The 25,409-nt window shown below is 43.8% G+C and overlaps 1 protein-coding gene across 1 annotated transcript in view; it reads left to right on the forward strand.

Annotated features, from left to right (window-relative positions):
* Nucleotides 1-11,067: 11,067 nt before the first annotated feature.
* Nucleotides 11,068-25,409, forward strand: part of ESRRG (estrogen related receptor gamma) — a 523,236-nt gene continuing 508,894 nt past the window's right edge. The window contains exon 1 of the mRNA XM_088464267.1: nucleotides 11,068-11,139. The gene's annotated coding sequence lies outside the window, so the exon portion shown is untranslated. The remainder of the gene's footprint in view (nucleotides 11,140-25,409) is intronic.

Consider the following 25,409-nt stretch of genomic DNA (forward strand, 5'->3'; position numbering starts at 1 on the left):
CATATATATTATTATTACTATTCATATTATTATTATTACTATTCATATAAATTATTATTACTATTCATATATATTATTATTACTATTCATATTATTATTATTATTACTATTCATATTATTATTACTATTCATAAGGGACAATAGTCTGAGTATTTATGAACAGGGATCACTACTCAATGATTATTCATCTGTGTCACGCCTGCGACTGGAGTAGAGGCTGTGGTGGGCCTAAGTTGGAGGAGGAAGCGGAGACGAGGGGCCTAGATGTATGTTCTCCTCATCCAAAGGTCTTGAGTGTTGGCGAGACCTGGGCAAAGGTGCAGAATCTAACCCACAGGATGGTGTTCGCCAGTGACCCCTCCAATTGGGATTTGGGCTTAGCTGCACCCCGTGAGCAGGTCGCGGTCCTTTGACCAGGTACCCAAGCCCTGCAGGGATAGAGACACAACACCCGTGGCCCAGAGAGGTTATGCCTGCTAGGCACAAAGCAATGCCCTAAGCATACAGTAATACACCTTGATACGAGGATCAAATATCAACAAGGATTTCAAGTGGAGAGCGACTCACGGTTACTTGAGAATTCACCAGAGATAGAAAGCACACGGGTAGAGGTGGTATACACTGTAGCACGGATGTTCACCAGAGACGTAAAGGCACACAGGTAGAGATGGTAACACTGCTGCTGTAAGGAAAATAGGAACCTGGACCGGGTACTCACTAAGCCACGCTAGGAGACACCCGTTGTTCAGGCAACTTCCTGTAACCTGTGGAACAGTTATATACCCAGGGGAACCCTTAGACAGGTGCACAGCATCAGCTGATCACAGACCAATCAGGAAGGAGGATACAGTCACATGGGCCGACTGTCATGTCCGGACTTGCGATGCCAGACACCAGCCCACCAGGAAGCCACTGCATGCGGGGAGAATGCTCAACTTCTCCCCCGCCATCGCGCAAGCTGCCCGACCACCCAGGATGACAGGGGAAGCCGGCGGCGCGGTAAGCGGGAGCCGATCCTCGGCTGTGCCCTGACAATCTGTGGGGCACTACTCCTGTATGTACATGGCAGTACTTGTTGTGCACACTTACCTACCTGCTGGACACTACTCCTGTATGTACATGGTAGTACTTGTTGTGCTCACTTACCTACCTGCTGGGCACTACCCCTGTATGTACATGGCAGTACTTGTTGTGCTCACTTACCTACCTGCTGGGCGCTTCTCCTGTATGTACATGGCAGTACTTGCTGTGCACACTTACCTACCTGCTGGGCACTACTCCTGTATGTACATGGCAGTACTTGTTGTGGACACTTACCTACCTGCTGGGCACTACTTCTGTATGTACATGGCAGTACTTGTTGTGCACACTTACCTACCTGCTGGGCACTACTCCTGTATGTACATGGCACTACTTGTTGTGCACACTTACCTACCTGCTGGGCACTACTCCTGTATGTACATGGCAGTACTTGTTGTGCACACTTGCCTACCTGCTGGACACTACTCCTGTATGTACATGGCAGTACTTGTTGTGTACACTTACCTACCTGCTGGGCACTACTCCTGTATGTACATGGCAGTACTTGTTGTGCACACTTGCCTACCTGCTGGACACTACTCCTGTATGTACATGGCAGTACTTGTTGTGTACACTTACCTACCTGCTGGGCACTACTCCTGTATGTACATGGCAGTACTTGTTGTGTACACTTACCTACCTGCTGGGCACTACTCCTGTATGTACATGGCAGTACTTGTTGTGCACACTTGCCTACCTGCTGGACACTACTCCTGTATGTACATGGCAGTACTTGTTGTGTACACTTACCTACCTGCTGGGCACTACTCCTGTATGTACATGGCAGTACTTGTTGTGCACACTTACCTACCTGCTGGGCACTACTCCTGTATGTACATGGCAGTACTTGCTGTGCACACTTACCTACCTGCTGGGCACTACTCCTGTATGTACATGGCAGTACTTGTTTTGCACACTTACCTACCTGCTGGGCACTACTCCTCTATGTACATGGCAGTACTTGTTGTGCACACTTACCTACCTGCTGGGCACTACTCCTGTATGTACATGGCAGTACTTGTTGTGCACACTTACCTACCTGCTGGGCACTGCTCCTGTATGTACATGGCAGTACTTGTTGTGCACACTTACCTACCTGCTGGGCACTACTCCTGTATGTACATGGCAGTACTTGTTGTGCACACTTACCTACCTGCTGGGCACTGCTCCTGTATGTACATGGCTGTACTTGTTATGCACACTTACCTACCTGCTGGGCACTGCTCCTGTATGTACATGGCAGTACTTGTTGTGCACACTTACCCTAATAAACCATCATGTGATCTTAGCGCCTCGTCTGCCTGTAACCCCCTCTATGTATTATGCCATACTAAGTAGTAGTTACCATTCAGCTCTGTAAACAACTGCTCGTGTGCTCATGATTGAATGATTTGTATTTTGTATAATGTATAATGATTTGTATACCTTCTATGTACTAATACAGACAACTGGGGATGTCGTTAGCGACCCGCGGTAATGTGCATCGCCGATGATACAATGCGTACACAATGGACGATAAAACAATTTTGTTGCATCGATGTGTCGTTATTGTCAAAATCGTTTATAATATCATGTACCCAGCATAAGTAAGTAAAGGTATTGTTATTATTACTGTTTGTAAAGTTATAGGCCAGGGGCTATTCATTAACACATAATATTCTCTGGAGATAATTAGGTTTAGAGCTCGCATGGAGTTCTACCTAATTACCGGGTGAATCCATCATTCCTCCTCCCCATAACTATCTATTCCAGAAAGCTGTCATTTTTGCGATTACAGTTTTTCGAAAAATAGATACTTTTCCCTCACTACACTAACTTACTGCAGCTGTAATCAGTGCTGCGCATGCGCCGATACATCCGTAAAACCAGCGCATGCGCAGCACTGCCTACAGCTGCAGTATTTCTGTCCCCTCCGCTCACCTCCCCTCTGTCCCCGCACTTACCTGCACGCTGCAGCTGCCTCCGTCTCAGGTGGCGTATAGTGGGTTACACTTACCTGCTGTCACCTGGGCAGGTCCTCCACCGGCTCCCTCCGACACTCTGTTCCCTCCACCGGCTCCGTCTGCTGTTCGGATGCTGTGTTCTCCCGGCAGAGCACAGTAAAGTTTAGAAAAAAAAAAACTTTTTTTTTCTTTCTAAACTTTACTGTGTTCTGCTGGGAGAACACAGCATCCGAACAGCAGACGGAGCCGGTGGAGGGAACAGAGTGTTGGAGGGAGCCGGTGGAGGACCTGCCCAGGTGACAGCAGGTAAGTGTAACCCACTATACGCCACCTGAGAGTGGTGGATAGTAACACCATCAAATTCCGAAAATACATAATTTTCGGAATTTGATGAATAACCTAATTTCTACATCCCCATACTAATATACTAATGCACTAATGTACTTATGTATGGGGAGTATGGAAATGAACGCAGGCAGACTTACAGTATCCAGGAGATGTCAGTGATCAGTGATATCTCCTGTGTTAAGTGTTTTCATGAATATTAAAATAACGGTAATTAAGGAAAATGTCCTTAAAAACTTTATTTTAGTGTTGATGAATAGGCCCCTAGAACTTTATAAAGTGTAGCTATATTTGCCTCTTACCACCAGGCTGATTCCCAGGCTGACTCGTAGTCCCACAAAACTCAGGGATGTTTTTACAGGGACTGTTCCGCAGATGAGAAGTTCATTTGGGTGAATAAATAAGTACATCTGCAAAAATTAAAATGCATTATGGGAAAGGTCTCCTTTTTGCAGTATTTTAATAAAATTTACTAGAAAAACTTTTCCATTGATGTTTCCGATTTTTAGAACATGTTTTTTTTTTCCCTGTTAGAAAATCTTCCATTTTAGGTATTATTGCACTTTAAATATATCATTTGGTTTGATATTGGATAGTTTATATTTAATATATTCATCTGATTCATATTTAGAAACACCAAATTCATCCTTCCATTATCTCCACTAATAGCCACAAATATCTTTTATAAAGGGACGAAAATGATTTTTGGATAAAGACGAGGCTCTTTCGCAGTTGTGTATCTCTTCTAATGATCTGCTTTTATGAAAACTCAGAGTTTGCATCTGAGGCAAATTAGGAGGTAGAAGAAGATTGAAGTCTTAGCGTGGAGTTTAAGTGCCAGTTCCACCTCCCTGAGCACATGCTGGAGAGAGCGTTGTTAAAATTCAAGCCCAGACCTCCGCTGTCACTACTGGTTCTAGTATCCGCGAGTTCCTTTTTGAAGCGGAGCAAATCTTTGCTCAGTTAAGCAAGCGTCAGTCAGATGCAGGCTTGGCTGCCAGCCCAGGGTTGTTAGACTTTTTATGCTACACCTGAATAAGATATTGACGAGACTTTGCTACCTAAACTGAATAAAGAAACACAAGATAAAAAAAATAGAATTAAATTGTCATAAGACTGACAGAATCATTTGAAGACTAAATCTTACATTGTGATTTGTGTAGTTTATTTTCTGCAGTATTTCCAAAGCTTCTATTCCCTCTAATTTTATCTGTTGACCTCCTGCAAGTTTTACTAAACATCTATCTTTGTATTTCTGGCCTTATTGTGTCGCTTTCCAGCCAATAGTATTATATGATCAGAATGACTGGTTTATTTTTGTTGCCTTTGGATGTTACACTGGTTTCCAGGTCTCTTTGTATTGGATAAAAATGTGGTTTAAGGGCGGCTGCTCATTATACTCAAAAGCAAAAATGTTAAGTATGAAAGTGATATAATTAGCAGAATTTGCACAAAATAATAGATAAAGGTGACAATAACTCCCAACATGACAGAGGGGGAAAATTAGTGTAAACTGTGTTTGCAGATTCTGGTTAAAACCTGGCATAAAACACAGCTTATAATACATAGCCAAGGCAGCCAGATACTCAGGTTGGGTGATGTTACAAGGAATGCCCATGTCACACCTCAAGGATATCCCAGGTAAGGCGCTTTTCTGTAATGTACAGCAGTAGAGATGAGAACGTTTTCTGTTTTAATGTTCTCCATGTTTTGCATTTCTCTGCTAAATTTCACATTGACCTTAACAGCTCCCCGATGACACCACAGAGTAGAATGAACTGACCGCCATAAACCATGAATTCTGCAAAATGCGCCATTGCTAACATAGTGCAGTGATGAACGGCAAGTGTGACATATATTTATGTTGGGTATGGGGCTAGGCATAGAATACACTTATGTTGGGTATGGGGCTAGGCATAGAATACACTTATGTTGGGTATGGGGCTAGGCATAGAATACACTTATGTTGGGTATGGGGCTAGGCATAGAATACACTTATGTTGGGTATGGGGCTAGGCATAGAATACACTTATGTTGGGTATGGGGCTAGGCATAGAATACACTTATGTTGGGTATGGGGCTAGGCATAGAATACACTTATGTTGGGTATGGGGCTAGGCATAGAATACACTTATGTTGGGTATGGGGCTAGGCATAGAATACACTTATGTTCATATTGGGCTAGGCATAGAATACACTTGGGTATGGGGCTAGGCATAGAATACACTTATGTTGGGTATGGGGCTAGGCATAGAATACACTTATGTTGGGTATGGGGCTAGGCATAGAATACACTTATGTTGGGTATGGGGCTAGGCATAGAATACACTTATGTTGGGTATGGGGCTAGGCATAGAATACACTTATGTTCATATTGGGCTAGGCATAGAATACACTTGGGTATGGGGCTAGGCATAGAATACACTTATGTTGGGTATGGGGCTAGGCATAGAATACACTTATGTTGGGTATGGGGCTAGGCATAGAATACACTTATGTTGGGTATGGGGCTAGGCATAGAATACACTTATGTTGGGTATGGGGCTAGGCATAGAATACACTTATGTTGGGTATGGGGCTAGGCATAGAATACACTTATGTTCATATTGGGCTAGGCATAGAATACACTTATGTTGGGTATGGGGCTAGGCATAGAATACACTTATGTTGGGTATGGGGCTAGGCATAGAATACACTTATGTTGGGTATGGGGCAAGGCATAGAATACACTTATGTTGGGTATGGGGCTAGGCATAGAATACACTTATGTTGGGTTTGGGGCTAGGCATAGAATACACTTATGTTGGGTATGGGGCGAGGCATAGAATACACTTATGTTGGGTATGGGGGCTAGGCATAGAATACACTTTTGTTGGGTATGGGGCTAGGCATAGATTACACTTATGTTGGGTATGGGGCTAGGCATAGATTACACTTATGTTGGGTATGGGGCTAGGCATAGACTACACTTATGTTGGGTATGGGGCTAGGCATAGAATACACTTATGTTGGGTATGGGGCTAGGCATAGAATACACTTATGTTGGGTATGGGGCTAGGCATAGAATACACTTATGTTGGGTATGCGGCTATGCATAGAATACACATGTTGGGTATGGGGCTAGGCATAGAATACACTTATGTTGGGTTTGGGGCTAGGCATAGAATACACTTATGTTGGGTATGGGGCTAGGCATAGAATAGACTTATGTTGGGTATGGGGCTAGGCATAGAATACACTTATGTTGGGTATGGGGCTAGGCATAGAATACACTTATGTTGGGTATGGGGCTAGGCATAGAATACACTTATGTTGGGTATGTGGCTAGGCATAGAATACACTTATGTTGGGTATGGGGCTAGGCATAGAATACACTTATGTTGGGTATGGGGCTAGGCATAGAATACACTTATGTTCATATTGGGCTAGGCATAGAATACACTTATGTTCATATTGGGCTGTATGTTGTGCTGGACAAACACTAGGGTTGTATATATTGGCTAAAGGCCTGCCCCTGACATGTATGCATTGGCAGCATGGTGGGTCAGTGACTAGCATTGCTGCCTAAAAACCTAGGTCATGAGTTCGGTGCCACCCAGGGTCCACAGTTCAAACATATAATGGAAGTCTAATTGGTTTCTGAACAAAATAAATAAATAACCCAATGGGTCTGTGTGGTAAGGAATTAGAATGTAAGCACCATTCATGCACTGCACACTGTAGGCACTATATACATTAACAGTTAATAAATATTAAATGAAGAGCTTCAGCTATAGACTTGGTGCCTTGCTGGTCATGGGTCTGTATGAAGTAGGTCCTCTATGGGGATCACCAAACATGCTGTCGGAATGAGCCTGTTAGATGGGTAATGGGCTGTATATGGCAGGTCTGGAAGTGTACATGGTGGTCATGGGCAGTGTTATACATTGGCTGGTTTGGTGCCAGTCCATGTATACCTCTTCCCATATCACAGACCATCACAATGCCCCAGTACCATGCTACCAATATCAGTAGACTGAGAGGCCAGAGAGCAGCTGTACCGCAGCTTAACCATAAACTTCTCACACCGCCAGTGGGTTCTGCGCTCACACTAATTGAACGCTGTTGTGATTCGCTTATAACGTAGAAAGTGTATAATTTGGACACTGAACCTGTCTGTGGGATGTCATTGTGTGCCCATTGGGGACTGGTCTCTGTAGTCGGGGCCTGATTATCTGCTTAATATACTCGCCCAGTGTATAACGAGAGGTCAGATGTAGAATGCTGTCAGCCCATCTTCTTATCTCTGTGGGATTTGTCTTGTTGATTGACACTAGTGAGTAGACCTTGTGTGTGAGTGCACGTGGGAAGACAGGTGGACCTTGTGTGTGAGTGCACGTGGGCAGACAGGTGGACCTTGTGTGTGAGTGCACGTGGGAAGACAAGTGGACCTTTTGTGTGAGTGCACGTGGGCAGACAGGTGGGCAGACAGGTGGACCTTGTGGGTGAGTGCACGTGGGAAGACAGGTGGACCTTTTGTGTGAGTGCACGTGGGCAGACAGGTGGGCAGACAGGTGGACCTTGTGGGTGAGTGCACGTGGGAAGACAGGTGGACCTTGTGTGTGAGTGCATGTGGGAAGACAGGTGGACCTTGTGTGTGAGTGCACATGGGCAGATGAGTGGGCAGACAGGTGGACCTTGTGGGTGAGTGCATGTGGGAAGACAGGTGGACCTTGTGTGTGAGTGCATGTGGGCAGACAGGTGGACCTTGTGTGTGAGTGCACGTGGGCAGACAAGTGGGCAGACAGGTGGACCTTGTGTGTGTGAGTGCATGTGGGCAGACAGGTGGACCTTGTGTGTGAGTGCACGTGGGAAGACATGTGGACCCTGTGTGTGAGTGCTCGTGGGCAGACATGTGGGCAGGCAGGTGGACCTTGTGTGTGAGTGCACGTGGGAAGACATGTGGACCCTGTGTGTGAGTGCTCGTGGGCAGGCAGGTGGACCTTGTGTGTGAGTGCACGTGGGCAGGCAGGTGGACCTGTGTGTGAGTGCACGTGGGCAGACATGTGGGCAGGCAGGTGGACCTGTGTGTGAGTGCATGTGGGCAGACAGGTGGACCTTGTAGGAATCCAATTGTTTCCGATTTGGTTTAAATAAACAACTACAAACAAACAGAAAATAAATGATAGAACCATTGTTGGATTTGTATGAGCTGCTGTGTAACATGGAGGAAAGTAGCCAGTGATAGAAAATTGGAAACATGGGCTGTATTTAAATGGAGAATGCTCAGCTATTAATCACGTCAAAGCCCTGAGCACTTATGGTTTGAGCGGAGCAAAGCCGGAACCTCAAACAGAAAAACAAGACTCGTGTTATCTTCAAGTGAGCATTAGAAGCCACAGTTTAAATTAGGATATAATGGTGTTCTGACAGCTTAATGAAAACTAATAGCATGCAGGAATGGCTTTAAACAACTATTGCAATTATTCTTGTTTTTTTTGTTCTTTGTTTTTTCAGAAACATCTCTTATACGCACTTGTTTATAGGCGAGTATCGCGCCTCTCCACGCTCCCCACTCATCTCAGTGGGCGCCCTGAGTAGCAGCAGAAGTTACAAAGAACATAGATATTTTTTTCCTCCTTTGTTCTCTTCTAAGATGGCTTTAATTTCTCTCCTAGTTTTTGGACTCTATTTGTTGTGTTTCATGTAATTATATCTCCTGTGGGGGGAGGGAGAATGTAATTAGCTAAATTAGAGCTTAACTGATTTTTCTTGGTATTTTTATTCTCTGTTTTATTTAGCTGTTATTTTATGCTGGGTTTCGAGAGCAGCGTTATATGGAGGGAGAAGCCTTTTGTACGATACTTTGTTGATGTGTTATTTCCAGCTTTTATACATTGGGAAGTGTCAGTTTACAGATTGAAATGGGACATTTCAGCCAGGAAACAGCCCAAATGGCCACTTTGGTGCATATAGCTGACAGATCCTAAGCTGTCGTATTTGGCATAATTACAAAGAGCTCTGTTCAGACAGAGTTCATTGTCATTTAGGTGCAAATTAAGTTTAATACTACACGTGTTATATTTACATTATCTGTTGCTATTGATGCTGCCATTAGTTACAACTCATTTTAGTTAAAAATCATGAACATATTCAGATTTTAACAAGATAGAGCATGAAAGACATAGAGAAAATCACCCACAGTAATTAATGGTACAGATGGAAAGAGCCGGGGGGCTTCAGTTTGTTGCGCCTGATTGGTCGGCTGCCTTACCTGTCCATCCTGCGCTGCGTGTAATACGCACCACCAGCCTTAGATGCGTCCTCATTCACCTAGTATTACTGTGCCGTTTGGATCCAGGGGCCATGGGTAGCGCTTAACGTTCTTTTGTACTTTTTCCTGAATGTTCCATTTTATCCACAACCTCGCCACATAGAATTTTGCTTCTATTGTTCTAGTTTAGTATTTTGTTACAAAGGAATAAGCGCAAAGTTGCAGATTCAGCATATCAATTGATGGCGCAGGACAGTGCGCCGGTCACTCCTATCTGGATCCTGTCTTGTGCGTTTTTACCCAGATTAGTCGCACACAGAAGCTGCATGAGATGTCAGGGCACCCGTGCATTGTACTCTTGTCGTACTTTGTGAAAAAGTCTCCAGCGCGGCACTTGGCGCGTCTAAGCTGCAAAGTAGAATCTTCTACCCGTTCATAAACCGCGCATACACTAAACTATTAGTATTAATATACGGCTGATGCACATCTATTATCAATGTGTGTACATGAATGAAAGAAGAAAATCAGTCGAGATCATTTAATTTGATTATAAAACATGTTCAATCATCCCGACTGTCATTCCCCGCATTGAAGAGAGGATTGAGCACATACAACGTACATTGATTGCAGCCGGTTCCCCTGTTGGGTGGATTATTTGCCCATGTTATCCAGTGATGATGGTGTTGTCCCCCCACCAATGTGTATCCCATGCTTAGAAAAAGAATGATCATCATTTACTGGGGGAGAATACTTTTATTTATTGTACTTAGGAAATGTGAGGGAGCTTGGGGCCATGGATTTCTGCTCTGGTGCAAGACAGTCTGGGGAAGGGCAGTTATAGGGGGCAAACAAGTAAGATGTACAATCTGCCCTCTGAAGGGTGGGAATGTAAAGATATGGAAGATTTCACTGTTCAGTAAGGCGACTGCAGTCCAGACCGGTCATTTCTCCACGCGCCCCTGCCGGTTATTACAGGTGAGGCCAATACGGCCAGCCAGGATTTGTTACTGCAGTCAGTGTACAAATACACAACTAGAAGAATACATTGTATTTGCCTACTTTTATTGCTGTAGCAATGCTGGTGGGCAGGTATAAATAAGAAGAGGGGGAAGTAACTTGATGATGCAATTAACGCCGCCGCGCTGATTCTTTGACCTCGATAGTGGTCAACAGAGTTTAGGTTAAAATAGGTGGAGTTTTACGGAAAATGGTTGTTCCTGTGCGCACCAGGGATGAGTATGTGTGGTAGGTATGTCACTATCTGTACATTGAAACAAAAAGAAAAATATAACAAAATAAACCCCTTGAGTTCATTCTTTGATAACATTATAATTAACTAGAACTAACACTGCTGAAACCTTTTATTTTGTGTGCTGATAATAACTTGTCTTTTAAATATATATTATATCATAAAAAGATTAATTGTCTTTTTTTTTTTTAGAATCACATTTTCTGAACTGAGCACCAGAATATGAGCATTGGAGCAGAAATCTAACAAGTGTACGGTGTACAAGAAAGGTAGGAACTTGCACATTGGATCTGATTTACAGAATGTGAGCCTGTAGACTAATATACTGTATATTCTATTACATTTGTGTGTTTCATTTCTTGAAATCAATTATTCTTCTATTATTTAGCAAGTAGCATTATCATTATATGAAATACTGCACAATAACTACATGTTCTCTCTTCTGCTTAGTATAACATACAGTCTGAGTAAATGTAATAGCCCGTGATACCCTGGCGAGTATGTCCGATATTTTAAAGTGGCCAGTCTGGTTTTTCCCTTTTAAATTATTGCCACTATAAAACATCGGCCATATTGTTTGGGATCTCGCCGAAGGCTGCAAGTCGTAGGCTATTACATTTACCCCATAGTATACTTTTACATTCTGCCCTGGTTATAGCTCACTGACAGTAGCCTGTTGTCGCGGACATTTAGTGTAATCTAGAAGTCTTCCTCAGTATGTGCTCTGCTCCCCTCCAGCTTTATCTAAAGTAGCAATAACTGGTACTTCTTCAAGTTTAGGGATTATTTAATTTAAAAACAATAAACCGAATGAATTCATTGCAGACACATGGTTCAGCACATATTACAGTAACAGACTTTAGCACTATGTGTCTGCAATGAATTTATTTGGTTTTCTTTGGGAACACGTTACTCTCTGCCTGCCCATTGATTGGGTGCTGCTGGTCTATACATGGCTTTTGTGTACTTTCATTGCTATGAATATAATACAGTTATGCTTATTAAATGCTTTTTAATCTGCATTTGTTGGTGAATATATTCCCTATGTAGCTGCTATTGGTGTAGACCCTGGTGTGATGACCCTTGAAACATGTGACGTGTGGGCGCAGAGCGCACCTGCTGGGTAGTGTCACCTGTTATGCAGGAGATAGGTGTGAGCCGGTCACTATGTGATAACTCTGATCATGCCAGAAAATGCCACTTTTCTTCATATCATGCAGATCGCGCACTTTCATGTCGTTCTATCAGCTGTAAATTACATGTATATGAAAAGTCTGTAAAGCCAGAAGACTGGGCAGCTGGAGGTCACCTGGTGATCATTCTAGCAAGTCACCCAAATCCAGGAGGGGACACTTACCACTATACTAACGAGGAAGGAATTAATCGGGATACTGGCTACTACAGCCATATTTTGAGGATGACACAAGTATTGGTTTTCACAAAGTTTGCTGCTTCAGTGTTTTTAGACCTTTTTGTCAGATGTTACTATGGTACAGTATACTGAAGTAACATTACAGCATTACATAAGTGTCACATGTTACTATGGTATACTGAGGTAACATTACAGCATTACATAAGTGTCAGATGTTACTATGGTATACTGAGGTAACATTACAGCATGGCATAAGTGTCAGATGTTACCATGGTATACTGAGGTAACATTACAGCATTACATAAGTGTCAGATGTTACTGTGGTATACTGAGGTAACATTACAGCATTACATAAGTGTCAGATGTTACTATGGTATACTGAGGTAACATTACAGCATTACATAAGTGTCAGATGTTACCATGGTATACTGAGGTAACATTACAGCATTACATAAGTGTCAGATGTTACTATGGTATACTGAGGTAACATTACAGCATTACATAAGTGTCAGATGTTACTATGGTATACTGAGGTAACATTACAGCATTACATAAGTGTCAGATGTTACTATGGTATACTGATGTATAATGACAGCATTACATAAGTGTCAGATGTTACTATGGTATACTGAGGTAACATTACAGCATTACATAAGTGTCAGATGTTACTATGGTATACTGAAGTAACATTACAGCATTACATAAGTGTCAGATGTTACTATGGTATACTGAGGTAACATTACAGCATTACATAAGTGTCAGATGTTACTATGGTATACTGAGGTAACATTACAGCCATTACATAAGTGTCAAAGGATTTTATTGACAAATACATTAAGTTTATGCAAAGAGTTGAATATTTGCAGTGTTGACCCTTCTTTTTCAAGACCTCTGCAATTCGCCCTGGCATGCTGTCACTCACCTTCTGGGCCACATACTGACTAATGGCCGCCCATTCTTGCCTAATCAATGCTTGGAGTATGTCAGAATTTGTGGGTTTTTGTTTGTCCACCCGCCTCTTGAGGATTGACCACAAATTCTAAATGGGATTAAGGTCTAGGGAGTTTACTGGTCATGGAGCCAAAATTTTGATGTTTTGTTCCCCAAGCCACTTAGTTATCACCTTTGCCTTATGGTAAGGTGCTCCATCATGCTGGAAAAGGCATTGTTCATCACTGTTCTTGGATGGTTGGGAGAAGTTGCTCTTGGAGGATGTTTTGGTACCATTCTTTATTCATGGCTGTGTTCTTAGGAAAACTTGTGTGTGAGCCCACTCCCTTGGCTGAGAAGCAACCCCACACATGAATGGTCTCAGGATGCTTTACTGTTGGCATGACACAGGACAAAGACATTTGGAGGATGGCCTGGTGTCAAGAAGGGCAGCAAAGAAGCCACTTCTCTCCAGGAAAAACATCAGGGACAGACTGATATTCTGCAAAAGGTACAGGGATTGGACTGCTGAGGACTGGGGTAAAGTTATTTTCTCTGATGAATCCCCTTTCATATTTTTTTTTGCATCTGGAAAAACGCTTGTCGATAGAAGGAAAGGGGAGATCTACAGTCAGTCCTGTGTCATACCAACAGTGAAGCATCCTGAGACCATTCATGTGTGGGGTTGCTTCTCAGCCAAGGGAGTGGGCTCACTCACAATTTTGCCTAAGAACACAGCAATGAATAAAGAATGGTACCAAAACATCCTCCAAGAGCAACTTCTCCCAACCATCCAAGAACAGTTTGTTGTGTATAGAAAATGGTAAAGTGAATGACTGGGGGCTGCCTGGGCCCCCAGAATCTTTGGGGACTATGACAGTGTGAAATTCATTTTAGATGCTTTTTTAGCAATCCTGTCATCAGCTGAGACTACAATGTTAGATCACTTAAAAAGAAAAAAAAGGTTCTATATCATCAGTGTTATTTTTCTGCCGTGCCTCTGAGACTAGTTTGTGGGGTCCCCATGAAAAACCCTATGTCACTTGGATGCCCAATGTTTTTTTGCATCCCCTATGTATTGCCTTCGCTTGATTCTTTCCTTACCTATATGCTGTTTTTTTCTGAAGAAATTGAGCCTCCGTAGGCAGACAGTGAGGGGCTCTCTGTCTGTGGGACTTCTGTGCAGGAACTTGGTGGAGGTAGAACTAGTTCCACCTACTATTACAGGTGACGGATCTCAGTTCCACCCCTTTCCTGCCCACTTTGACCCCTGCATACTGGGATATGGGCGTAGTCATCACAGAGACGATGTGCCCGCATCATGGAGGGAGAAGCTTAATGCTGAACAGCTGGTCACCATTCTATAACCCTTTAATTGCCACGCGCACCTATGACAGGTGCACATGGAACCAGGCAGACCCACAGTAACCAGACATACCTTATCCATGAGGACCATAAATAACAGATTGTGACAGTGTGATGGTTGGAAGTAATGCCTGTGAACAATGTCAGTAAATATCCCTTTAATATCTGTATTTGCTGCAATATGCAAAGTCATTTATTATAGAAATACTGTAAGTGAACATTTGGTGTGGTAAATGACATTTCTCTATAGTGAATTGTTACCTTAGATATTTGTTATAATCTTGTACAAGATTGGACGGTGGTTGAATTATGTTTCCTTTTCCTGGACTAAATCTTAGGAGATAATGAAGATATGTTCACCCCATAAATTAATACTGTCACCTGAAATCTCATCTAGGGATATTCGTAGGTTGGTCACTCGATATTGTTTATAACCTTTGGTTGTCCATAGCTCCCAACCTTTCAGATACAAGAATAGTGACAGTGTAAGTAGCCATGTCACAATGCTCTCATGGCTGTGTCACTATGGGGACATGGCTACATAATGGGACAGGGAACACGCCTAATACAATGGGACAGGGAACACGCCTAACACTGACAAAGCTTTAGGCTTTCTCTTACCCACAACGTCTCTTATCTTATGAAAAACAACACATTTAAAAGCCCGTACTTAAGTAAGAACAATTTCACTTATAGGTGTGTTTGACCCAGAACACCCACTTTAAGATATCAGGGATCAGCTCCCTTTCATCCTCAATGTTTTAGTCTATGGGGCTAGAACGATCTGTAGTCACTCAGATAAATTGGACTGATCACAGCCAGGGCCATAAGTTTGGGAGTGCGAGCAGCACCTCTGTGACAGCTGTGTTGGCTTGTAGGATGCATGGAACAGAAACATGGAGAGCTGACGAGAACCATCCCAGCACTCTGCTTCATGGTCCCATCCCACTCTTCATGACATTGGGGGTATCTGGGCCAGGATGTATTAGTGCCTCACTTTGATACCCGTCCCAGCATGCAGGAGAAGAACGTATTGGATGGGAATTGTCCACTCCTGTGATTATATTAGTGCAGACAGGGCTGTGTGTCCGGGGCCATGTCATGGATATGAGGAGGGGAAGGTAGACAGCTGGAGGTCTGTAGAGTTCAAAGTTTTACATTCTCTTCTCCTCTACATACAGATATTCTATATATCACAGGCATCAGAACCACAGTTCTCAGTTACAGGGGCCTATTCATCAACACTAAAATAACGGTTTTAAGGACATTTTCCTTAATGACCGTTATTTTAGTATTCATTAACAAAGGAGATATCACTGATCACTAATATCTCCTGGTTAAGTCCGTCTGTGTTAATTTCCACACTCCCCATACATTAGTACATTAGTACATTAGTATGGGGATGTAGAAATTAGGCGATTCATCAAATGATGTATTTTCGGAATTTGATGGTGTTACTATACGCTACTCTCAGGTGGCGTACAGCGGGATATACTTACCTGCTTTCAGCGTGAGCAGGTCCTCCTCGGCTCCCTCTGTCTCTCCCTGGTCCCTCCTCTGGCTCCAGCTCTGACACAAACTGTGTTTGCAGAACACAGTAAAGTTTGAAAAAAAAAAAGTTTAAAAGATGTTTTAAAAAAATCTTCACATGGGAGGTCCGGGGTCCGCAACTGCAGCCAGAAAGCCAGGTAGTTGGTATAGGGGAGCGGGGGGAGGGTGGCGGGCGGACACAGAATTACAGCAGCTGTAATCAATGCTGCACATGCATCACTTTACGAATGTAACAGCGCATGCGTAGCACTGATTACAGCTGCGGAAAGGTAGAGCACTGATTACAGCTGCGGTAAGGTAGAGCACTGATTACAGCTGCGGTAAGGTAGAGCACTGATTACAGCTGCGGTAAGGTAGAGCACTGATTACAGCTGCGGTAAGGTAGAGCACTGATTACAGCTGCGGTAAGGTAGAGCACTGATTACAGCTGCGGTAAGGTAGGTATAGGCAGGGAAAAGTATCTATTTTCTGAAAAGTTGTCATCGCAAAAATGACAGCTTTTCGGAATACAGAAGATACTTATGGAGATGAGGAATGATGAATCCTCCAGTAATTAGGTAGAACTCCATGCAAGTTCTAAACCTAATTACCTCCAGAGAGTTTTTAGTTATGATGAATAGGCCCCATAGGCTGAAATATAACTCTAGAAGCCCTTAATAATCATTTCAGCTATGAACCAACCCTGAAAGAATAAGAGTGCCATACTGACCCAAAATGTACAGAGAAGGGGGGTACAGTATTGCAGTGGAAACATTACATTTGGTAGACGATGCTTATGTTTTGTGGATTGCGCTTATTAATTCTAAACTAATGATTCTGAATATAAATTCTGCAGTGTTTTCATAAGATCTGTTCTGGGAATAAAATCCATATTTGTGTGCGCTGCTCTGTTCTTTATTTTTCTGCACCGATTTTGCTAAATATGCCTGCTAAATGAGATCCTTCCAAAATGCACCCCCGAGACCTGAGCATTTTATTCAAGTTTTACAAAGGATATTTCTACAGTGCTTTCATGATCTAATTTGCACATTTGTATGTTGAAATCCCCCAGTGCAGCCCCAATACGGTATCTTACAGTCAGAATCTCACTCCTCTGCCCTGACAGTCCCCTTATCTACTACTTAGCAAGGTGCAGAGAATTATTCTTCCAAAACTCTTTAGAGGTGGTCATCTTTCCACCGCTGATAATCCATGGGAAGCTTAACCTATGAGGGGACAGAGTGACCTGCGCTACCCAGCATACAGCATGCAATACCTGCAATTAGGCTGGGAAACAAACTGATGTTCATATGTTTAGGGTTCGTTTGCTGAATAAAACACATATTGCTACACAATCTCTTATAATATCTTATAATGAGGCTTTGTGATGCTGACACGTCCATTTTATGCACAATTACGCCTAACTTACAGCACAGCATACAAATCCGTGCGCACACCCTTACAGACATATTCTCTATGGTTCTACTAGTAGACATTTTACACAATATTTAACATTGTTTTGTGAGTATGTATTATGAGCAAAATGCACATATTTAATAGGGGTGAGCGGGTTCGGATTTCTGAAATCCGAACCCCCCCGAGCCCCCCCGATCCGAGTCCGATCCGAATCAGGCTCGACTTTTCCCGCCTGACTCGGATCTGAAATCGAGGCAAAACGTCATCATCCCGCCTTCCGAGTCTCGCGGGTTTTGGATCCTATATAAGGTACCCACGTCGGCGCCATTTTCTCACTCGGCTGTGGACAGTGAAGAGGGAGGGTGGGAGTTAGGGCTGTGTAGTGTAGTGTAGTGCTGCTGTTGTCCACTACTTCAAAGTCCATAGGGGCTGGCTGTGTTGTGCTGTGCTGCTGTTGTTAATAGGGGCTGTGTCCACTACTTCAAAGTCCATAGGGGCTGGCTGGACTGTGTTGTGCAGTCAGTTCTCCATAGGGGCTGTGTCCACTCCAAAGTCCTGTGCAGTGTCCCAGTCCTAAAGGAGTGCTGCAGTGTTGTCCAGGGGGTGCTCTGTCCATCAGGGGTGCTCCCCCCAAGTGCTAAAAAAATAATATATTTTCTGTGTTTGTGAATTGTGTGCGCAGTAGCCGCACGTGCATCAACAAAGTAGTGCCAAGCGTGCGCCTGTGTCATAAGTAAAGGGCCGGCTGGCTTGACCGTTAAAGGGTGCTGTAACCCCCGAAAGTACACTCCAGTCCAAACCAAAAAAAAATTATTTTCTGTGTTTGTGAATTGTGTGCGCGGTAGCCGCACGTGCATCAACAAAGTAGTGCCAAGCGTGCGCCTGTGTCATAAGTAAATGGCCGGCTGGCTTGACCGTTAAGGGTGCTGTAACCCCCGAAAGTACACTCCAGTCCAAACCAAAAAAAAAATTATTTTCTGTGTTTGTGAATTGTGTGCGCAGTAGCCGCACGTGCATCAACAAAGTAGTGCCAAGCGTGCGCCTGTGTCATAAGTAAAGGGCCGGCTGGCTTGACCGTTAAGGGTGCTGTAACCCCCGAAAGTACACTCCAGTCCAAACCAAAAAAAAAATTATTTTCTGTGTTTGTGAATTGTGTGCGCAGTAGCCGCACGTGCATCAACAAAGTAGTGCCAAGCGTGCGCCTGTGTCATAAGTAAAGGGCCGGCTGGCTTGACCGTTAAGGGTGCTGTAACCCCCGAAAGTACACTCCAGTCCAAACCAAAAAAAAAATTATTTTCTGTGTTTGTGAATTGTGTGCGCAGTAGCCGCACGTGCATCAACAAAGTAGTGCCAAGCGTGCGCCTGTGTCATAAGTAAAGGGCCGGCTGGCTTGACCGTTAAGGGTGCTGTAACCCCCGAAAGTACACTCCAGTCCAAACCAAAAAAAAAATTATTTTCTGTGTTTGTGAATTGTGTGCGCAGTAGCCGCACGTGCATCAACAAAGTAGTGCCAAGCGTGCGCCTGTGTCATAAGTAAAGGGCCGGCTGGCTTGACCGTTAAGGGTGCTGTAACCCCCGAAAGTACACTCCAGTCCAAACCAAAAAAAAAATAATTTTCTGTGTTTGTGAATTGTGTGCGCAGTAGCCGCACGTGCATCAACAAAGTAGTGCCAAGCGTGCGCCTGTGTCATAAGTAAAGGGCCGGCTGGCTTGACCGTTAAGGGTGCTGTAACCCCCGAAAGTACACTCCAGTCCAAACCAAAAAAAAAATTATTTTCTGTGTTTGTGAATTGTGTGTGCAGTAGCCGCACGTGCATCAACAAAGTAGTGCCAAGCGTGCGCCTGTGTCATAAGTAAAGGGCCGGCTGGCTTGACCGTTAAGGGTGATGTAACCCCCAAAAGTACACTACAGTCCAAACCAAAAAAAAAATAATTTTTTGTGTTTGTGAATTGTGTGCGCAGTAGCCGCACGTGCATCAACAAAGTAGTGCCAAGCGTGCGCCTGTGTCATAAGTAAAGGGCCGGCTGGCTTGACCGTTAAGGGTGCTGTAACCCCCGAAAGTACACTCCAGTCCAAACCAAAAAAAAAATTATTTTCTGTGTTTGTGAATTGTGTGCACTGTGGCTGCACGTGCATCAACAAAGGAGCAGCGCCAAGCGTGCGCCTGTGTCCCATAAGTAAAGAGCCGGCTGGCTCATTTCTTAAAGGGTGGTGTAACCCACAAAGTGCACTACTCTCCAGCAAAAATAAAATAATATTTTCTGTGTTTGTGTGCGCTTTAGCCGCACGTATATATATCAATATAACATAAATGGAGGACCAAACTTTCTCCGATAAAAATAAAATAGGGAAAGATCAAGAACCACTTCCTCCTAGTGCTGTTGCTGCTGCTGGGAGTTGTTCATCATCCCAGAGAGGAAGTAGGAACATCACTACTTTTACTAAACAATTGACCCTCCAACAGTCCCTAGCGATGAGGATGAAGTACGACAGCAGTCATCCTGAAGCAAAACGTATAACTGAGGCCTTGACTGCTATGTTGGTGTTAGACGTGTGTCCGGTATCCGACATTAGTGCAGTGGGATTTAGACAATTGATGGAGGTAGTGTGTCCTCGGTTCCAAATCCCGTCTAGATTCCACCTGCATCCTCAAAGCAGCAGCGACAAGCGTGCGTCTGTCTGTTAAAGGGTGGTGACACCCTCAAAGTGTGCTACACAAACAATTAAAATATTGTTATTTTTTTTCTGTCTTTGTGAATTGTGTGGGCTGTAGCCGCACCTGCATCCTTAAAGCAGCAGCGACAAGCGTGCGTCTGTCTGTTAAAGGGTTGTGACACCCTCAAAGTGTGCTACACAAACAATTAAAATATTGTTCTTTTTTTTTTGGTCTTTGTGAAATGTGTGGGCTGTAGCCGCACCTGCATCCTTAAAGCAGCAGCGACAAGCGTGCGTCTGTCTGTTAAAGGGTGGTGACACCCTCAAAGTGTTCTACACAAACAATTAAAATATTGTTCTTTTTTTTTCGGTCTTTGTGAAATGTGTGGGCTGTAGCCGCACCTGCATCCTTAAAGCAGCAGCGACAAGCGTGCGTCTGTCTGTTAAAGGGTGGTGACACCCTCAAAGTGTTCTACACAAACAATTAAAATATTGTTCTTTTTTTTTCGGTCTTTGTGAAATGTGTGGGCTGTAGCCGCACCTGCATCCTTAAAGCAGCAGCGACAAGCGTGCGTCTGTCTGTTAAAGGGTGGTGACACCTCAAAGTGTTCTACACAAACAATTAAAATATTCTTCTTCTTTTTTCTGTCTTTGTGAATTGTGTGGGCTGTAGCCGCACTTGCATCCTCAAAGCAGCAGCGACAAGCGTGCGTCTGTCTGTTAAAGGGTGGTGTAACCCTCAAAGTGTGCTCCACAAACAATAAAAATATTCTTTTTTTTTTCTGTCTTTGTGAATTGTGTGGGCTGTAGCCGCACTTGAATCCTCAAAGCAGCAGCGACAAGCGTGCGTCTGTCTGTTAAAGGATTACATCGGTGACAGCATCCAAGTAGGCATGTCAGACAGTCCGTACCTGTACTGGCAGGAAAAAGAAGCAATTTGGAGGTCCCTGCCCCCCCTCCAGTGTGTACTCCGAAAGAGTGTTTAGTGCAGCCGGGAACCTTGTCAGCGAAAGGCGTAGGAGGTTGCTTCCACAAAATGTGGAGAAGATGATGTTCATAAAATGAATTATCAACTCTTCCAGGGAGACCAGCCTCCAGAACGTACAGAGGGACCTGTGGTTCCAGCAGGGACGAATTAATACTCTGTGAGGATGAGGATGTACACACTGAAGAGGGTGAGGAATCGGTGGATGAGGAGGATGAGGATGACATCTTGCCTCCGTAGAGCCAGTTTGTGCAGGGACAGATAAATTGCCAGCTTGTTTTGTGGGGGCCCAAACGAACCAATCATTTCAGCCACAGTTGTGTGGCAGACCCTGGCGCTGAATTGATTGGTTTGTTAAAGTGTGCATGTCCTGTTTATACAACATAAGGGTGGGTGGGAGGGCCCAAGGACAATTCCATCTTGCACCTCTTTTTTTTCTTTGCATTATGTACAGTTTGGGGCCTAGTTTTTCAATGCCATCCTGTCTGCCACTGCAGTTTCACGCCTAGATGGGTCACGTGTTTGTGCCGCCCACTTGTGTCGCTTAGCATAGTCATCCAGCTACCTCGGTGCAACCTTTTGGACATAAAAACACTATTGTGAGGTGTGAGGTATTCAGAATAGACTGGAAATGAGTGGAAATTAAGGTTATTGAGGTTAATAATAGCATAGGAGCAGAAAAACCTACAAATTCTGTGATTTTAGCTGTTTTTATGCTTTTTTTCAAAAAAATACAGATCCAAAACACAAAACCCAGAACCCAAAACACGCAAGGGTGGTTTTGGCAAAACCAATCCAGATCCAAAACACGAAGAAAGATCCAGATCCAAAACCAAAACACAAAACACGAAAAGTGGCCGGTGCACACCCCTAATATTTAATAGAGGTCATTATCATGAGTAATAGAGGACAGTATCATGAGTAATAGAGGTCAGTATCATGAGTAATAGAGGACAGTATCATGAGTAATAGAGGTCAGTATCATGAGTAATAGAGGTCAGTATCATGAATAATAGAGTAGAGTATCATGAGTAATAGAGGTCAGTATCATGAGTAATAGAGGTCAGTATCATGAGTAATAGAGGACAGTATCATGAGTAATAGAGGTCAGTATCATGAGTAATAGAGGTCAGTATCATGAGTAATCATGAGTAATAGAGATCAGTATCATGAGTAATAGAGGTCAGTATCATGAGTAATAGAGGTCAGTATCATGAGAAATAGAGGACAGTATAATGAGTAATAGAGGTCAGTATCATGAGTAATAGAGGTCAGTATCATGAGTAATCATGAGTAATAGAGATCAGTATCATGAGTAATAGAGGTCAGTATCATGAGTAATAGAGGACAGTATAATGAGTAATAGAGGTCAGTATCATGAGTAATAGAGGTCAGTATCATGAGTAATAGAGTAGAGTATCATGAGTAATAGAGTAGAGTATCATGAGTAATAGAGGTCAGTATCATGAGTAATAGAGGTCAGTATCATGAGTAATAGAGTAGAGTATCATGAGTAATAGAGGTCAGTATCATGAGTAATAGAGGTCAGTATCATGAGTAACAGAGGTCAGTATCATGAGTAATAGAGTAGAGTATCATGAGTAATAGAGGTCAGTATCATGAGTAATAGAGGTCAGTGTCATGAGTAATAGAGGTCAGTATCATGAGTAATAGAGGTCAGTATCATGAGTAATAGAGGTCAGTATCATGAGTAATAGAGGTCAGTATCATGAGTAATAGAGGAGAGTATCATGAATAATTGAGGTCAATATCATGATTAATAGATGACAGTATCATGAGTAATAGAGATCAGTATCATGAGTCATAGAGGTCAGTATCATGAGTAATAGAGGTCAGTATAATGAGTAATAGAGATCAGTATAATGAGTAATAGAGGTCAGTATCATGAGTAATAGAGGACAGTATAATGAGTAATAGAGGTCAGCATTATGAGTAATAGAGGACAGTATCATGAGTAATAGAGGACAGTATCATGAGTAATAGAGATCAGTATAATGAGTAATAGAGGTCAGTATCATGAGTAATAGAGGTCAGCATTATGAGTAATAGAGGACAGTATCATGAGTAATAGAGGTCAGCATTATGAGTAATAGAGGACAGTATCATGAGCAATAGAGGAAAGTATCATGAGTAATAAAATGCATACTTTCCCAGACTTCCAGGGAGACGTGACAATTTTGGGTACAATAGATCAGCATCCCGGATCCTGACCGCCTTCCCAGTGAAGTGAGTGGTAAGGGGGCTTAATGACATGATTTGTACAGCAGAAGGCAGGGCCAGGATGTCACAAATCTCACCTATCCCCCCAATCTGAGGGCAAGAGGGGAGGGGCTAAAGCATTGGTAAGTAGTTATAGCAGTCTCTCATTCACTGCTCTGAGGTCCATCAATGATGTGTTCTCCTTCTGGGCAACTATAAAAGGAATGTAATCATTAGGTCCACAATAATAATGTCAATACCACAATTTCGATTTATGATGTTAACATAGTTAAAATGTTAGCAGGCAAAAAGTCAACAAGTAAAATGTGGACATTATCATATTGTTGACATTAGTGTTAGCTTATGGGATGGGAGTGTTATGGTTTAGGCACTATGGGGAGGTTAGGATGCTTGAGGTTAGGGTTAGTCACCTTGTGGTTGTTAGGGATAGGCTGTGGGGGTTAGGTTAAGGTTAGGTACTAGGGGGAGGTTAGGGTTAGTGACCTTGTGGTTGTTAGGGATAGGCAGTGGGGGTTAGGTTAAGTTTAGGTACTAGGGGAGGTTAGGGTTAGTCACCTTGTGGTTGTTAGGCATAGGCTGTGGGGGTTAGGTTAAGTTTAGGTAATAGGGGGAGGTTAGGGTTAGTCACCTTGTGGTTGTTAGGGATAGGCTGTGGGGGTTAGGTTAAGGTTAGGTACTAGGGGTAGGTTAGGGTTAGTCACCTTGTGGTTGTTAGGGATAGGCTGTGGGTGTTAGGTTAAGGTTAGGTACTAGGGGGAGGTTAGGGTTAGTGACCTTGTGGTTGTTAGGGATAGGCTGTGGGGGTTAGGTTAAGGTTAGGTACTAGGGGTAGGTTAGGGTTAGTCACCTTGTTGTTAGGGATAGGCTGTGGGGGTTAGGTTAAGGTTAGGTACTAGGGGTAGGTTAGGGTTAGTCACCTTGTGGTTGTTAGGGATAGGCTGTGGGTGTTAGGTTAAGGTTAGGTACTAGGGGTAGGTTAGGGTTAGTCACCTTGTGGTTGTTAGGGATAGGCTGTGGGTGTTAGGTTAAGGTTAGGTACTAGGGGGAGGTTAGGGTTAGTCACCTTGTTGTTGTTAGGGATAGGCTGTGGGGGTTAGGTTAAGGTTAGGTACTAGGGGTAGGTTAGGGTTAGTCACCTTATGGAAGTTATGAATAGGCTATGGGCGTGAGGTTAGGTACTAGGGGAGAGTTAGGGGTAGGAACTAAGGTTAGGTGAGAATACTCACTGGGACCATCCCTCCATCAGATATCTGCCAGAATTCACACTCACATGACTCAGAAGATGCTGCTGGAGCCACTGCAGCAGTTGAGAGCAGGTACCAGTAGGAACCTTTCTGCTATGTACTTGCTTCCATCTGAGCCCCTAACCAGGGAATACACCCAGGGAATCGGTATATAATGCCGACAGTAGCATCCCCATGGTTGATATCCCAACAGGGGTCGGGAACAGGGGCGGAACTAGCGGCAGTGTAGCCGGTGCATTGCACCGGGGCGTGCTGTGGTGCAGGGGCCCACAGCTGCCGCTGCACCCCTGCTAGTGTCCCCCGGGCCCAAGTGAAGGGCAGACCGCCGTGAGTAGCGGTCTGCACTACAATTTTCAAACACAGCCGATGGCAGCTGTGTGTTTGTTATAGCAGCCAATGAGAGTCAGACAGACTCTCATTGGCTGCTGCGTCATCACTAATGAGTTCCGCCTTCCGGCTCCCCCCGCAGCAGCTGATGGGAGAGACGTCATGATGACGTCTCTCCCATCCCATAGTGCATAGCGAGAGGGGGCCCTGAGGAGCGGACAGCAGTGGTCATTGGCATGAGCAGGGATCAGGTAAGTTGCATTTTTGTGTGTGTGTAAGGGGGCACAGATACTGGAACAGCATAGGGGGGTGCTACTGGGGGCACTGTATAGGGCGGACCGCTACATGGGGCACTTTTTTGGGGGCCACTTCTGGGGGCACTGTATGGGGATGATAGCCACTACTGGGGCCACTGTATAGGGGAAGCTCTACTAGGGGAACTTTATAGGGGGGCCGCTACTAGGGGCACTGTA

The sequence above is a fragment of the Taudactylus pleione genome, unplaced genomic scaffold (assembly GCF_031769625.1).
Source record: "Taudactylus pleione unplaced genomic scaffold, aTauple2 ptg001624l, whole genome shotgun sequence".
In the NCBI taxonomy this organism is placed as follows: Eukaryota; Metazoa; Chordata; class Amphibia; order Anura; family Myobatrachidae; genus Taudactylus; species Taudactylus pleione.